Source organism: Arvicanthis niloticus, chromosome 2 (genome assembly GCF_011762505.2).
Source record: "Arvicanthis niloticus isolate mArvNil1 chromosome 2, mArvNil1.pat.X, whole genome shotgun sequence".
NCBI classification, from domain to species: Eukaryota; Metazoa; Chordata; class Mammalia; order Rodentia; family Muridae; genus Arvicanthis; species Arvicanthis niloticus.
In genome coordinates, this window is record NC_047659.1 from 6,036,221 (window position 1) to 6,051,732 (window position 15,512).

The window sequence follows — 15,512 nt, forward strand, 5'->3', positions numbered from 1 at the left end:
TCATTATAAGAGTGTTAACTCCTGAATCTCTCTCCATCCTCCAGAAACTGTGTGATTAGATGAGGTAACTCAGGCTCAGAAGGCAAAGCACACGGGGTGCTCGCCTCCTCCGCTCACCTCACTCCTATTTTTATAAATATTCATCTATATGGCGTTGGCAGGTGTAGGCGTCAGGGAACCTATGACAGCTTAAGAAGGTGAAAAGGGTGTGTGGGTAACAGAACACCTGCGAGGGACCAGAGGCGGGAGATTCAGGGGTCCAGAGGCTCAGCCAAAACCTAGTAGGTATTAAAAATGCCACAGGGAAACCTGCTACTTTGTCTTCTGAAATAATAATTAGAAGGAGAAGGAAGGAGGAGAGAAGGAGAAGAAAGAAAGGAAGGAAGGAAGAAATTAGAAAATAAAAGAAACAAAAGCGTCACTTCCCTGAGGAGGAAAAAAGAATTTCCAACAGCCTTCAAAATGGCCCTAGATACACTTCTGCCATTTTGTTGATGTGAAGCGGTGTTCTCAGTGCTATTATAAAAGACTGTTATAAAACCAAATATCCATTCACTCTGGGTCCTGCAGTATAAAATATTCTGCCAAGATTGAATTCACTTGTATGCAAATTCGTTTCCCTGTTTGATTAAAGCTAAAATATGTTTTTACTAAAGAATTGTTTTAAAATCAATTCCTTTATTATCAATAAGTGTTTGGTTCGCATGTCTACTTTATTCTGTACCTGTATACGAGGGGTCGCAGGGCTGTGTGACCATCTCTCAGGAAGAGGGCTCAGGAGTGACAAAAACTCTAAAAGTCTTGGTGTGCGTCTCTAGGAGGCCAGCAGTGCTGAGCCAAGCTTGGTCAAAAACCCTGGGGACTAAGCAAGTGGCCTTAGGGGCAGCGGCAGCTCATCCAGTCTCCAGGGGAAGAGTCTGGGGCAGGGTGTGTGACCATGGAATATTCCTTTAAGGGAGGGTACACAGATGTCACCAACAGCTCAAAGAGGGAACCAAGTGTTGGTTATGTAAAGCAAATGACTTTTATGCTTGGACTCAGGCCACTCAGCCGGTACAGAAGGACTGACAAGGAGAGAGTGCCCTGGGCTCTGGAGCACACAGAAAGAATATCCGAGAAGCAATTTGATTTCAGGCAGGCTTGCAGGTAGATACATCTCCATCACCATAGAGTTTGTTTTTTTTAAAATCACTTTCTAAGGATTTTGTAAACAGTTCTAATCTACTTTATTTGGTCCTAGGACATAAGACTGGTGGAAAGTATACAAAGATGGTTGTCCATGGTATGATCCACTCCCGTGCTGTGGTACACCTTTCCCTGTGCTTTCCTAGCTCCGTGCTCTTCCTCCTCCCTCTTCCCTCCTCCCTCCGTCCTCTGCTCTCCTCCCACAGCCTCTTCCCTTGACAGCCTCTCAGCTTTGAGAGGCTGAATATTCTGGTGATTAACTCAGAAAGGGATTTCAACTACGAACCATTCCCCCCTCGAACCCCCAGATTCATCCAAGAAAGAGAGAAATGTCCTCAAATAAGTCCGAGTGGCGTGAGGACAAACACCAGAACTGTAACTCTGGTCTGGGTGTGATGCCAGTCATAAAACACTCCAGTCTGGTGCTGCTGGCTTGACACTAGGAGGAAATCCTGGCAGAATTATAGCCATGAAGCCAGTCTAGGGATACAATACAGAAACCTATAACTCAGATACAAAAACAATCTCCGAAGGCCCGCCAGCCACTCACCCTCCTCTTTTTTTTTTTCCAGGAGGATTCGATGAAATTAGAATAAAATAAATTTACATATATATCAATTTTATTATTAAAATATATTCACACTAGTAAATAGAGTTATTGGAGAAGGGCAAGCTTGTCTGCGTGCCAGACTCAAAAATAGACCTCTTTGGCTTATCAGAAACAAAGTTATTGTCTCCTCACCAAATATAAATCTCCTCTTCGAGCCAATAAGTGCAGTGTGTTCAAATGTAATGCTTTGTCAGGCTCCCACCTCATAAACCCACAGCCCATAATAGTAAATTACATTCCGCTGAGCAGTATCAATCTCTCTGTTCTACCACCACACGGTGAGGGAAGCCCAGCAATTGATGTGTCGAGAGGAAGGAGAAAAAGTTATTTGAGAACAAATAAAATGGGCTATAAAGTTTGTTAAAACGTAATAATAATAGGGGAGAGACAAAGAGAGCCGCTTCCGAGGCTGTGCACAGAAGCCTGCCCTCGGCTTGCTGTGAAATAATTCATTTCCTGCTGCAAGCCTGCAACCATGTGTTTTCTTTAAGATCCGTGTTCACTATGCAGGGGGTGGGTATAGGCTCTCTGAAGGAGACCCCGAAGTTTGTGGCATCTCAGACAGCTGGGTATCTGAACCCCTACTTTTTCTTGAGAACTTAAGCCCTCATGGTCTCAGTCATAATCTTGGATGCTGGAAAGGGAGGAAGGAGGGGACCTTGAAGGGTCTGCCATTTAGCAGACTGCTAGCGAGGGCATTTATGACAGCTGTCTTCTCCAGTGTCTCTTTCTAGCCCATTGGATTAAGTTTAGGACCATCGAGAACACTCTAGAACGTTCCCCATCTGTGACTTTGACTGTGCCGAACTGGAAACTGCCATCTAGGTTCCTTTGAGGAGCAGTGGGGTCTGAATTCGTAGTTTCTTTGTTTTCTAAGTTGTGTTTGTCTTCTGTGCAGAGGTTGGCTTGTCTCTGCCAAGGCCAGGGGCCCTTTCCTTGTTGCTGTCAGCATCGTGTTGGTGCTGGCTGCTGATGTTTTCCGCTAGGCTGGCATAGCTGGTACCTCCAAGGACCTAGAGATCAGCTGCTGTAGATGGAGAGGCAGCAAACCAACCCTGTGTGCACAGGGCTGAGGCTACCCCTCACAGACAGCCTGCCTGAGAGAGCCAGCCCTTCCATACAGCCAAGCTTTCTCTACAGTTTCCCTCGTCATGGTGGGACATGTCTTAATCCCAGCACTAAGAAGCAGAGGCAGGTGGGTCACTATGAGTTCCAGGCTAGCCTGGTCTACATAGTAAGACCCTGTCTCAGTAAAATTTAAAAATGTATTTTATATGTGTGGGCTTTGCCTGCATGTTTGTGTGTGCACCACGTGTGTGCCTGGTGCCTGCAGAGGCCAGAAGAGGACACTGGATCCTCTGGAACTGGAGTTCAGACAGTTGAAGCTGCCATGTAGGTGCTGGGAATTGAACCAAAGCCCTCTGGGAGAGCAGCCCGTGTATACTGGACTAACTAAGGCCATTTTCATGAGGTATACAGTGCGCATTGGCCCATGTGACTCGCTTCGCTATCGTCCTGTTTCTCTCCTGTCCCAGCTCCTGTCCGTTCCCTTCGTTCCCCTGACAGGGCCCTTCCACTTTCATGTCATCTGTGTGCAAGTGATTTTGTACATATACAGAGGGACCGTTTTGAACCCACAGTGAGAGCAAGTAGGTGAATGACATTGCATTGTTGTTCTTCCTCTTCCTCATCCTCTTCCTCATCCTCTTCCTCCTCCTCCACCACCACCATCATTATGGTTTTTCAAGACAGATTTTCTCTGTAGCCCTGGCTGTCCTAGAACTTACTCTATAGACCAGGCTGGCCTCTATCTCAGAGATCCACCTACCTCTGCCTCCCTTTCCTCCCTCTGCTGGGATGAAAGTCACGGGCCACCACCACCCTGCAATGTTTGTCCTCTTGAGACTAACTGAGTCCACGTAAGGCAATGTCTTCAGTCTTATCCATTTTCATACTAAAGAAATGGCCTCCCCCTTCTTCATGGTTAGAAACCCCATCACGTACACACATACACAACAGTTTCTTTACCTTTGCTGTTGAATACCTAGGTTTTTGTTTGGTTTCGTTTTTTTTGTTTCTGAGGCAGGGTCCTACTCTGTGGCCTTGGCTAGTCTAGAGCTCACTCTACAGACCAGGCTGGCCTCAAACTCAGAGATCCAGTTGTCTTTGCCTCCTGAGTGCTGAGCTCGAAGGTGTGCACACTACACCTGGCCTGGACAGCTAGTCTGTGTCCAGCACTTGGCTCTTAGGCTTTGGGCTGCATTGCACGCTGGTGTGACCCATTGACCTGGAGTCCTCCACATGAGTCCCCAGGAGTGGTGGGGCTGGGTCCTGGGAAGAGTTGTTTCCAGGACGTCCATGCTGACCTCCATAGAGGCTGGAAGAGTACGCCCAGCTTTGTGCACGTCCTTACCGGCATCTGTTGCTATCACTCTGATAGAGGTAGAGTCTCAATGTAGTAATGGGTGTTTGTTTGTTTGTTTGTTTTACAAGACTTACTTTCATCTTAAATCATATGCATGTGAGTGATGAGCCTACGGAGGCCAGAAGAGGGTGTTGGATCCCTCAGAGTTGGAGTTCCAGGTGGGGAGCTGAACTCTGTGAGGGTGGTGAGTCCTCTTGATCCCTGCAACTCCTCAGTGTGTCTTTGTTTGCGTTCTCTGATGACAGATGAGGCTGAACAGTTTTTCCTGTGCTCATTGGTCGTTTGAACTTCCTCTCTTGAGAAATGTGTCTGCTCGTCTCATTGGTCCCTTCTTCACTGGATCATCCATTGCTTGTGGCTGTTTCTGAGCTTGAGGTGGGCATCCCGCCCTGCCCCCCCCCATCCTTTTCCATGATGGACAGGAGTAAGGATCACAGGATGGGATTTCTGTGGTGTGCTAGCTCTCTGCCCTCCTTCCATCCATCGAATCCACAGTCAACGAAGCAGGGAAGACGCCTGCATTAGATAGAGCAGCTAGGTCCTGGTAGAGACCGCCCTCAAACCCAGCTCTGGAACTATCTCTAATCCCCACAGTGGGATTAGACTACTACTTCATCCCTGTAGCCACATTAATCTCAGTTTCCTTGTCTGTCAAATGAGGCAGCAATCACTACTCTTGACTTCACAGCAGCCTGTTCTAGAGAGTGGAAGGAACATGAGGATGTGTGTGTATGTGTGTGTGTGTGTATTTGTGTGTGCGTGTCTGTGGATGTATGTGTATATGTATGTGTGTGTAAATGTGTATATGTATTTGAGTGTGTGTCTGAATGTATGTGTGTGTATGTGCATGTGTGTATGTATGAATATGTGAGTATGTATGTGTATGCATGTGAGTGTATATGTGTATGTATGTGTGTGAATGTGTGTGCATGTATGTATATGAGTGTGTGAGTGTGTTTTTGTATATTATGTATGTGTGAGTGTGGAGAGTGTGCATATGTGTATATTGTGTGTATGAGTATGTATGAGTGTGCAAGTGTGTATATGTATGAGTATGTTGTGTGTATATGTGAGTGTGTATGTGTAAGGGGGTGATTGATATAAATCCTGTAGCTGCAATAGACTAAAATGAACTGGCTTCATGCAGTCTCCCACTGGGCACTCAAACATGGAGGATGTAGCTTGAGTTCTGTCATGGAGCAGCTTGCACACACCCTCCCAACCTTGGGGATATTTATTGATATTGAGTGTAAGCACATTGCTTAACAACAGTCACCACATACTATTTAGTCCCAGCTCAGCAGAAGTGGAAATGGCTGAACGGTTTCATGCCAGAGAAGACCGCCCACGAGGGGACACCAGCACAAGCGGCTCGTTGTCTTTATTATTATCAATTATTAATTATTTAAGGCAGGGTCTCCTCAAGTCTAGGCTAGGCTCAAACTCCCTATGACAGTAGCCAAGATGACCTTGAACTCCTGATCTTCCTGCCTCAACTCCCCAAGTGCTGGCGCCACAGGTGTGAATTCCACCCCCAGCTAATTCTGTTAACACTTAAACTATGGAATATTTTGCTGTTTCGTGAAGTCCAGAACTGAATTGGCAGGTAGTTGATAGTCCTGGCTCTCATGGTTTTATTTCAAAGCTTATTACTTTTCATTCCCTGTGACAAGTTCCTTTAAAGAACAACATACTGAGGCCCTTGGATAAGGACAGGGCCTCTCTAATCGCTCCAAAGTAAGGATGCTCTCATTCTTAAGAGGGCAGAAAAAGAGCAGAGAAAAATTAAAATGCAGAGAAGAATTGCTTGTGTGGAGCACATCCCCCCCTTCTCTCTCTCTCTCTCTCTCTCTCTCTCTCTCTCTCTCTCTCTCTCTCTCTCTCATTATCACTTGGTCCTTCCAGGAAGCTCTCTCATCTCTGCAGCTGATCCTTATGTGGATTAGGGATGATAAACAGCCCATTAATGAAGGCCTGAATGAGGAGATGGAGTTGGGTTCGGCAGCGGAACTCCGCAGCTGGCAGAGGTTAATAACTCCATTACCGCAGCTCTACGCCTGAGCTGCCCGACCAGCAGGGTGTTAGCCTTATCTTACTCCTCATTAATTGAGCTAATAGAACCTGGGTGACCCTGGCTTGCTGCTGTCGTCACAGAGTCTGCCAGACATGGGCTGGAATACTTATCATCAACCAGAGCGGGATGTCTGACTGGGTAGGGTTCCTTTCTTGAGCTGCAAACTCCAGACTCTAAGCAGAGCTGTTTGGCACGGGGGTGGGGAGGGGTGGTGGGTCTCTGCATCGACTGATTGTTTTCTACAACCACAAGCATAGTCAGGGCCAGTTGCTTCCTTCGGCCCTGTTGGGCAGGTATCCTCCGGGCTTGCAGGCCTCAGCTTTCCTGCTTTGGCTTCATGCTTGTAATCCTAGCACTTGGGACACCGAGGCAGGGTCTATGAATTAAAGGCCAGCCTGGACTGTAGAGTGACACCCTGTCTCAAGGAGACACAACACATGCACACACACACACACACACACACACTGACTTTAGAGGACGTGACCACCGTTTCAGCTAACCCTCTGGGGTCAAGAGTGCAAAGAGTCAACGTGTCCCCTTTGAGACATCAAGAAATCAGGTGCACTCATAGCATAGGAGCCTCTGAGATCGCACAGACACTGGTGTTCATCTGTAAAAAAAAAAAATGTGTTTCCCCATCTCCTGTGCCCGCAGTCACGTAAGAGCAAAGGTCCTTTAGGGCCCAGATGTATCCAACCTGTGGCCCATGAGACACATGAAGCCAAGGCCAAGTCAGCCCTGCATTCAGCCCGACACAAAATCTCCCTTGCCTTGTGGTATGTGAGTATATGTGCATGCGCAACTTGATTCTTTTTATTTCTTTAAGATTTATTTATTTTATGTATACGAGTGCCCCATTTGCATGTACACCTTCATGCCATGTTGACACTCTGCACTCTTGACCCCAGAGGATTAGCTGAAACAGTCAATGCGGTGTTCATCTGTAAAAGGCTTCAGATCCCATTACAGATGGTCCTGAGCCACCATGTGGTTGCTGGGGATTGAACTCAGGACCTCTGGAAGAGCAGACAATGCTCTTAACCACTGAGCCATCTTTCCAGCCCCGTGACTTGATTCTAAACTGTGATCTTCGTAGAAGAAATTGCCCACCATGTTGCAATGTAAGAAGCTGGACATGTTTGAGTGGTAGATATGACACAGTGACAGGCAGAGAAATGGAAGCCTAAGTTCTGTCACTTACAGTGAGTGAAAAGGAGCTGCCAGGTAGAGGTCACGCCTCGCCACAGACACCAGAGTTCAAAGGCCTCCTGTACACTGGCTAATATAAATCATTTTTAGGCTCCAGGTTTTGGATGCAGGTAGGGCTCTGGTAAGGGTTGTGGCTTAGCAAACCGCCTGTGAAGGGGAACCAGAAAAATTTTATATGTTATTTTTAATCGTGTGTGTGTGTGTGTGTGTGTCTGTCTGTCTGTCTGTCTGTCTGTCTGTCTGTGTGAATGTGTACAGTGTTTGTGATTGCCTATGGAGCTGTAGTTATAACCACCTGATATGATACTGGGAATTAAACTCAGGTCCTCTGAAAGAGTAATACATGCTCTTAACCACTCAGCGCTCTCGTTATTTCTAGGAATCAAATATTTGGCCCCAACTTCAAGCTGGGATGAAGACAGCCTTTTTGTAATGTGCTCTACCTGGTCCTTGGTGGGAAAGCACACTGTGCTGGTGCTGGTCCTTGACCATGTGACATTAAAGCTCACTCAGGAATCCAACCCCTCTCGTCTTTGTATCCTGTAGCCCCGTGACCTTCCTGTATCGCTCTGTGGCACCGTGTGGGTCCTGGGCTGTCTCTTATGCGTGGTCTCTAACATAGACCTCCCAAGGCAGAGACACAGTCTTCTAGGGCTGCTGGCCCAGCTATAAAAGTGCTCACCACGCCTGCTGTACTTGATAGCCCCGTGACTGACCTAAAAGTGACACTTAGCAGGCAGCAGGAAGCAGACTTCACTGTTGCAAAGCTAAGTGCCCCACTGGTAAGCCACTTCTAGGGGTGCTGGGAGGGGGGCAGGGGTAGCCTGAGGCAAGGTACCTAAGTGCCTGAGCTCTGAGGTCAGAGGGCAGGCTCCCTCAGGGGTTGAGTCTGGAGCTGAAGACAAAGGTACACACACCCTTGGACCTCAAGCCCAAGGCAGAGCCCAGCTATGGCGGTGAGGAGCCATCAGCCCACGGTCCCCGGGGTTGTAACATTTTAATCTTTCAGTAAATCAGAAACAGAGCAGACAATGAGAATGGTCCCATTAGTCGCCTGCCAAGAGACTGTTGGCACTTTACCATTTATTTCCAATGTTTGTGTAAGAAAAAAGTCTGGGGAAGAGGGCCCTGAGCAAAGGGGGAGGGGGGGGGGGCGGGGAGGATGTGCTGCTTTTTCCTGGGTTAAAACTTGATGACAGTCTGTTACTAGGTTTGTTGTCTATCTCCGAGAGTACAAGAGCAATTACTTTGGAAGCAAGGACATCAGAAGTGGCTGCTACCTTTGGTCTCTACCTGCAGCCACGAGGATTTTTGTAGTGTTAAAATCTGTAAGTCTCAGAGACAGACGGGCCAAAGTGGCCACAGCTATACCTCAGTGTGGAAGTAGGGGCTTGGGAAGAGTGCTGCGTGGTGTCTCAGTGTGGTAAACAGCTGGTGAGCCTGGGAGAGATGGCCAGGACTTCAAGAAATCAGGTAGTTTTAAGGAAGAGCCCCTGCAGACTGGCTTAAGAAACCCCGAAGAGCAGGGACTGGCATAATATTTTCTTAGACATGATTTTGTGAGCTAAGCACTGGGCCAGTGATTTGCCTCGGTGGCTAAAGCCCTTGCAGCCAAACCTGATGGCCTGAGTGTAATCTCTGAAACCCATAAAGGAATAGGTAGAAAGTCAAAAGTATGTATTGAAGTTCAGTGCTGTCGGCCAGCTTTCCTGAATGTAGCCCGGGGACATCCAGACCTACCTATAATTCGGACCCCATTTTCCTGTATCCCCAAGAGGCCTAGGAGAGGTTTTTTGCTGTCCCTTATTTTTAGCATGCTGTCATGGTTAATCATCATCTTACTAGATCCAGAATGACAGACAGTTTCCCAGGGAAGCTTTACTGAGGCAGGAGGAGCCACCTAGAAGCCAACAGGCCCATCCTATGGGCCAGCAACCCAGACAGAATGCAAATAGGAAAGCGGGCTGAGCACCGGTGCTCCCTGACTGTGGATGCCGGGTGACCAGCTGCCACGTGATCCTGCCTCCCTGGCTTCCCCATAGAATGGGCCGTATCCTCAGACAGTGAGCCGAAATAAACCCTCTTCCCTTAAGTTACTTCTAGCCAGGTATTTGGTTGTAGAGAGAATGGTTGGTTAAATTTTCCAAGTACGTGTGCCATTTGGAGAGAAAGAAATGGCCTTCTGGACTTTGCATCAGCAACTGCTAAGACTTAGAGCCAGAGACTGCCCCTCTGCCCAGCTTCAAGGCCCAGTCTCTTCTCTGGCAAAGCCGGCTCAATTCCCTCCACCCATGGATTCTAGGCTCTCATTAGAGGTCCAGTGCCTTGCGTCCAGGTTGGCCCAAGATAGCTGTAAGACATCTGGGAAGATAAACAGGCCTTCTGCAAGGCAGAAGTCAGATCAAAGCAATCTCCTGCCTCAGGTGGAGACTGACAGGTGACCTTTAACAGAACCGAGCCCAGAGTAGTTGGCATTTGAGTGTCACCATGATGGAGATGCCCCCATTTGAGACAGACACGATGCTCAACCGTTAACTTAAATTCATTTCCTGGAGACAGGCAAGCACCTGGCAATATCAGCAGACTTTGGGAAATGGTGTTTGTTTTTCTTTACTCAGAGGAGACTCAGGAAACGTCAGTGTGGACTTCAATTTCCAGCTCCCTCAGAGGTATTAAATAAAGTGCTGATCTGCTGAACCCAGCCTCTAGTGGAAAAGCCGAGGCCCCTGCCTGATGAGGCAGCACATGGTGGCTGTGTGAGGCCATCCTGCCTAAATATCAGCTAAACCATTTAATATCAAAAACTTTTAAGATAGTCTCCCACAAATAAAAGTGCAGCTTTACTTTTTTTTATGAGACTGTGAAACTCTGGGCACTGCAGTCCCTTTGGAGATTCCAGACACCCCTGCACGGACAGGTGACCAAGAGCTGCCTGCCCCAGGCTGGCTGTCAGGCAGAACTTCCTCGGGGTCTTCAGTGTGACACCTCTGCTTTTATCCTAGGCCTCTGCCTTTGGGGAGGGTATTCCAGAAACTGAGACAGGGTCATATGCCAAAGCCATTCCAGGCAGGAGAAAAGCCCTAGCCTGCTCCTTCCCATCCCACTCCTACTCCCATTCTGTCCTGTCCTCGGGTCTCTGCCCACCCACCTACTTCCAGTTCCCTAAACACAGTGTGTCTCCTTTCAGAGCCCTGTAGGCTTGGTTTCACACAAATCCTGTCTTTCCTAAAGGCCTAGCTCAAACACTGCCTCCTACAGGAAAGCCTGCCCTAGGGTCTCTCCAAGCTCCACATAAGTACAGAACTACACACACAATGGAATGCTTGCTATGCAAGCCCTACTTGAGTTCTCAGGACACAAAGGGAAAGGAAACCGTGTGTGTGTCTGTGTGTGTGTGTGTGTGTGTGTGTGTGTGTGTGTGTGTGTGTGTGTGTGTCTGTGTGTGTGTGTGTGTGTGTGTCTGTGTGTGTGTGTGTGTGTGTGTCTGTGTGTTTGTCATCATGTGTCTTACCTTTGGGCTGGAGTGAGGAAGACTGTCAACAGCCAGCATGCACATGACATACCAGGTTCTATGGAGAATGAGGGCAAGAGGAAGAGGGAAGGAAAGGAAGGGAACATGTTGGCTGGAAGGTGGCCGGGGAAGGCCTTTGTGACATGGAACAGAGGCTTGCTGCGGTTAGACGGGTGTATGGCTGTGGTATCTCATGCCTGTAACCTCAACAGTAAGGGGTCAGAGGCAACAGGATTGCTTCAAGTTCCTGCTCAGCTTGGCCTACATAGCAGCCATGGCTCCTCCCAAGATCTCTGTCCTTGGCTTTAGACTCCCTTTTAGCTACATCCTCACATGATCCACACACGGGGCCCAGTGTCTTGGAACGTCTGGGCTCCCAATTAGAGGAACACACAGAGCATGTTGGTTCGGCCTCTGGTTGCCAAGAGTATCTTAGTCACCACTCAAAGCCCTGTCTCTAACACACTTGTCCTCTGAAGCTCCAGGAGCAGGAGCTTGCTCATATCAACCTCAGGGGTACAGGTCAGCGCGTACAGAACACCTAGGAGGCTCAGGTGAGCGTGTGTGGGGCACCTGGGAGGGATCTGTGTGAGTCTGGAGCGGTAGTGTCCCGTGTTGAGTGCGGTAGTATCCATGGGTTCTAGAAGGAACTCCAGCCTTGCTCATTTCTTTGGTGGTTCCAAATGTGACATGGATAGACAGTGGCCCTAGTTGTTCATATGCAGCAGTAGAAGGCTAAGAGCCTTGAGGGAATTTTGGTCAGAATGTTCTAGATAGATGGAGACCTGCACCAGCTAGCTTTTCCTCCTAGTGTTTCCAAGCTTAGCTCTTCCCCTTACGAGAGGCCCTTGGTACATCCCTCAGGGTTGCTTTGGGGTTTTTATTGACTGCTTCTTGCAAGGCTTTTGCTCTGCATCCTGAGCTATCTCACACTATCCAGATGAGATATGGGGAGCCTCCCCCAAGTCAGCCCTGCCCAGCTTGGGGAGGAGATCTAATATTACTCTCACCACTTGATCCTGGCTCATTTGCTGCCTGTTTCTAGAGTACAGGGGTTAGTGGTCCTTCAGTATTTGTAAGGTGACTGGTCATCTTGGACCCTGTTATTGCTCTTGGCCTAACCCCATGGATCCCCCCCCCCCCCGTACATTCCCCAGCATGTTCACCAGCGCCCCCCCCCCCCAACACTCTGTCAGAGCTTGGAGCAGACAGTTAACTGATGGTAACACAACCAGTCTGGAAAGCTGTCCCTTGTGCCTATTCCAAGGTTACAAACTGGAGTTTGGGAGAGAGATACCTCCCAACCTCCCAACCCTTCTCTGCTTCTTTGTCATTGTAGGCCCAAGACACTGGGTTGTCTTTTCTCATTGCATAGCTCAAATCAGAAAAGCCACACCCAGAAGTGCTTTGGGTTCATCCTCCTCACGGTCCTGAAGAAGAGATGGGGGTTCAGAGAGCTGAAGCCAGCCCCCCGGAGCTACTACTGGTGGCTCGGAGCTAGGCCTCCTGCCCTAGCTAGGGCTTGGCAGTGGTCTCAACTGCTTTTGCTTTTGCTGTTAAATGCCATATTCTACAGGTGAGGGGCAGAGCTGCCCACCAGCCTTCCCAAGCCCTTGTTTGCTTCCGGCCCAGCCTTATGGCAGGTCATGGCTGGTTGGATTGCATTTTACCTGGTGGATTCTCCATTGGTTGTTTTAGCTTTGTGCCAGATGTGGCACCAGGCAAGAAGCTCTGGGAGGCCGCCCTCCCTCCCTCAACAATAATTAGCCTTGTAAGACTAATGGAAGAGATCGTGTCTAATTACCCCATTGAAGGCCCAATTATGCGATTAGCTATAAGCTAATGATGAAAAGAGCCTCTCATTTGCATAGCATTAAGTTAATTGCACCATAAGCGGAGGGGTCGGGTGGGTGATGACGGCAGGATTGTGTTTCTGAAAGGCTCCTAATGACCAGCAAGGACTGTCCGCTGACAGCTTTATTAATTAACAGAGATCTGGTTACAGGCTGGAATGGCAAGTGGTACTCAGTATAAAGGCTGGGCTTCTCAGAAAGCAAGAGATGGGGAGGAGGGGACCTTGCTACTGGTTCTGAGGCTCAGCACCTGCCAGGCTAGAAGCAAGCTCATGGGCACCTGCAGGAGCTGTTCTAGAGAAGTGTTCACACTCTTGCAGGGCCCTTCTGGCTGTATTTCCTGCACACTCTGTCTATTCACTCTCACCTGCCCCCCCCCACCTTCATCTACCATGCTTCTGCATGAGCCATGCTGGAGATCCAGCACCACCTGTGGTCCCTGCCCAGGGAGCTTCCCCAGAGGGCTCCCCTCTACCGTTTGGCTGCTTCCCACAGAGTCTGCAGAGTCAACACTAAGTCAGCAGATTGTTCATGTTTGTCAGATAGATTTTCAGAGTGAATAATCTTGAGAATGCCATAGATAGATAGATAGATAGATAGATAGATAGATAGATAGATAGATAGATAGATAGATAGCTAGCAAGAACCCTTAGGAGATAAATAAATAAATAAGTAAATAAATAGCAAGATTCTTAAACACTTGCGCCTGTGGAGCTGGAACTCAAAACCATGCGCCAAGGAGCAGCAGCAAGCAGGGCCCTGCTGTCTTGTGATTTTGATGGCTTCTCCCGGGAGGTTCACATGGATTCCCACCGTCCACTCTACTCATTTCGCCTGCCACCTGGCCCCTGACCTTAGGGACTCTGTCTTGGTCACTGTTTGGTGAATGAGCGATGAAGCCAGTCAGAAGAAATGATCTGGGCCATGACCCAGTTGCTTCCTGGCAAGCTGCAGAACAGTAGCTTTAGACAAGCAGAGTCACTGGCGCTTGCCGTCCAGCTTGCTCCCCCATCTACAAAGTCTTACACTGCCCATGTGTGTTTAGTGGGCATCCACACGCCCTCTGTTGGCAGAGGGCTCAGCTTTCTGTTTCCCATGGAGGATGATGTATTTGCATTTGGTTTAGGCTTCTTAGGAAGAATTCACAGAAATAGCATTGCTGTGCCAGTTCCAAGGCTAATTACTCTTAGTTGAAAGAGTCGGGGCTTGGAGAGCTGGCTCAGCGGTCATGAGCACTGACTGCTCTTGCTGAGGACTGGAGCTCAAGTCCCAGCACACACAAACTTGGTGGCTCACAACCATCTGCCACTCCCAATTCCAAGGGATCTGATGCCCTCTTCTGGCCTCCTCAGGCACCTGCATGCATGTCACGCACATAAACTCAGGCAAGTACAGAGACATAGAAATAAAAATAATGTAAGTAAATCCTCAGTTGAAAGGCTGGGGATTCGTTGAAAAGGGAATCTTAAGAGAATAATTAAAAATGATGTTTTGAAAGAGGTTTTTCTCTGCATAGCCCTGCCCATCCTGGAATTGCCTCTGTAGACCAGGCCTGCCTTGAACTCACAGAGATCTGCCTACTGCTGCCTCCCATGTGCTGGCTTTAAAGGCATTGCCCAGCAAAAATTTATGATTTTAAACTTTTTTTTTTCTTTTGGTTTTTCGAAACAGGTTTCTCTGTGTAGCCCCGGCTGTCCTGGAACTCACTCTGTAGACCAGGCTGGCCTCGAACTCAGAAATCCGCCTGCCTCTGCCTCCCAAGTGCTGGGATTAAAGACGTGTGCCACCACTGCCCGGCGATTTTAAACTTTTAAGCTACTGAGGAAAGCAATAAATCCAAAGGCCATCAGAAAAGCACTCTAAGAACAGGAATGTGCAGAGAGAAGATACTGCTCCCAGAGGGCCAGAGGTTGATTTTTTGAGAGAATTAATAAGGTTGGTAAATCTCTATAGGAATGGTATAACCAAGTTTATATCTACAATATACATCATTATATAATACATATAGAACAGATTAAATTATCAGAAAAATTATATTAATAACTTCACAGTAAATTTGGAAATATTGGCAAAAGGAAAATAATGTCTTATCAGTATTGACATAAGAAATGGTAAATCCAGTCTCTCTCCTCTCTCTCTCTCTCTCTCTCTCTCTCTCTCTCTCTCTCTCTCTCTCTTTCTCTCTCACTGTATTAGGTATTGGATCTAGGCCCTCACGGTGCTCTCTGCCATGAATAACCTCCCCAGCCCCTCCAATTATCCTAACTACTTATAACTACTGGATGAACTCAATCAAACACCAATTTCCTTCCCCCCAACACCAGGTCTATATGGGGTTTTTTTTATACAGAAACATAACAAGACATTTACAGGATCGATCATCTTATGAATAAACACTTTCCAGAAGACAGACACTGAAGAAACACTCTACCATGCATTTAGCAAGATTAATAGAAACTGTAAAACCCAAGGGTAAAATAAGGTAGAAAAGAAACAGACCACTGAAATGCAATGTGATTCATAAACAGAGTTGCCAGCTCCTACATAAAACAGTAGCCAGCACAATCCAATCGCATATGAGGCATCCAAGGACAGTCCCATCATCAAAGAATTAGAGTTAAACTCACCATAGGAAGCCTGTTGGG

At 47.8% G+C, this 15,512-nt stretch overlaps 1 protein-coding gene across 1 annotated transcript in view; it reads left to right on the plus strand.

Annotated features, from left to right (window-relative positions):
- Ak8 (adenylate kinase 8) overlaps positions 1 to 15,512 on the plus strand; it is a 115,818-nt gene that overhangs the window by 71,282 nt on the left and 29,024 nt on the right. The window lies entirely within an intron of this gene.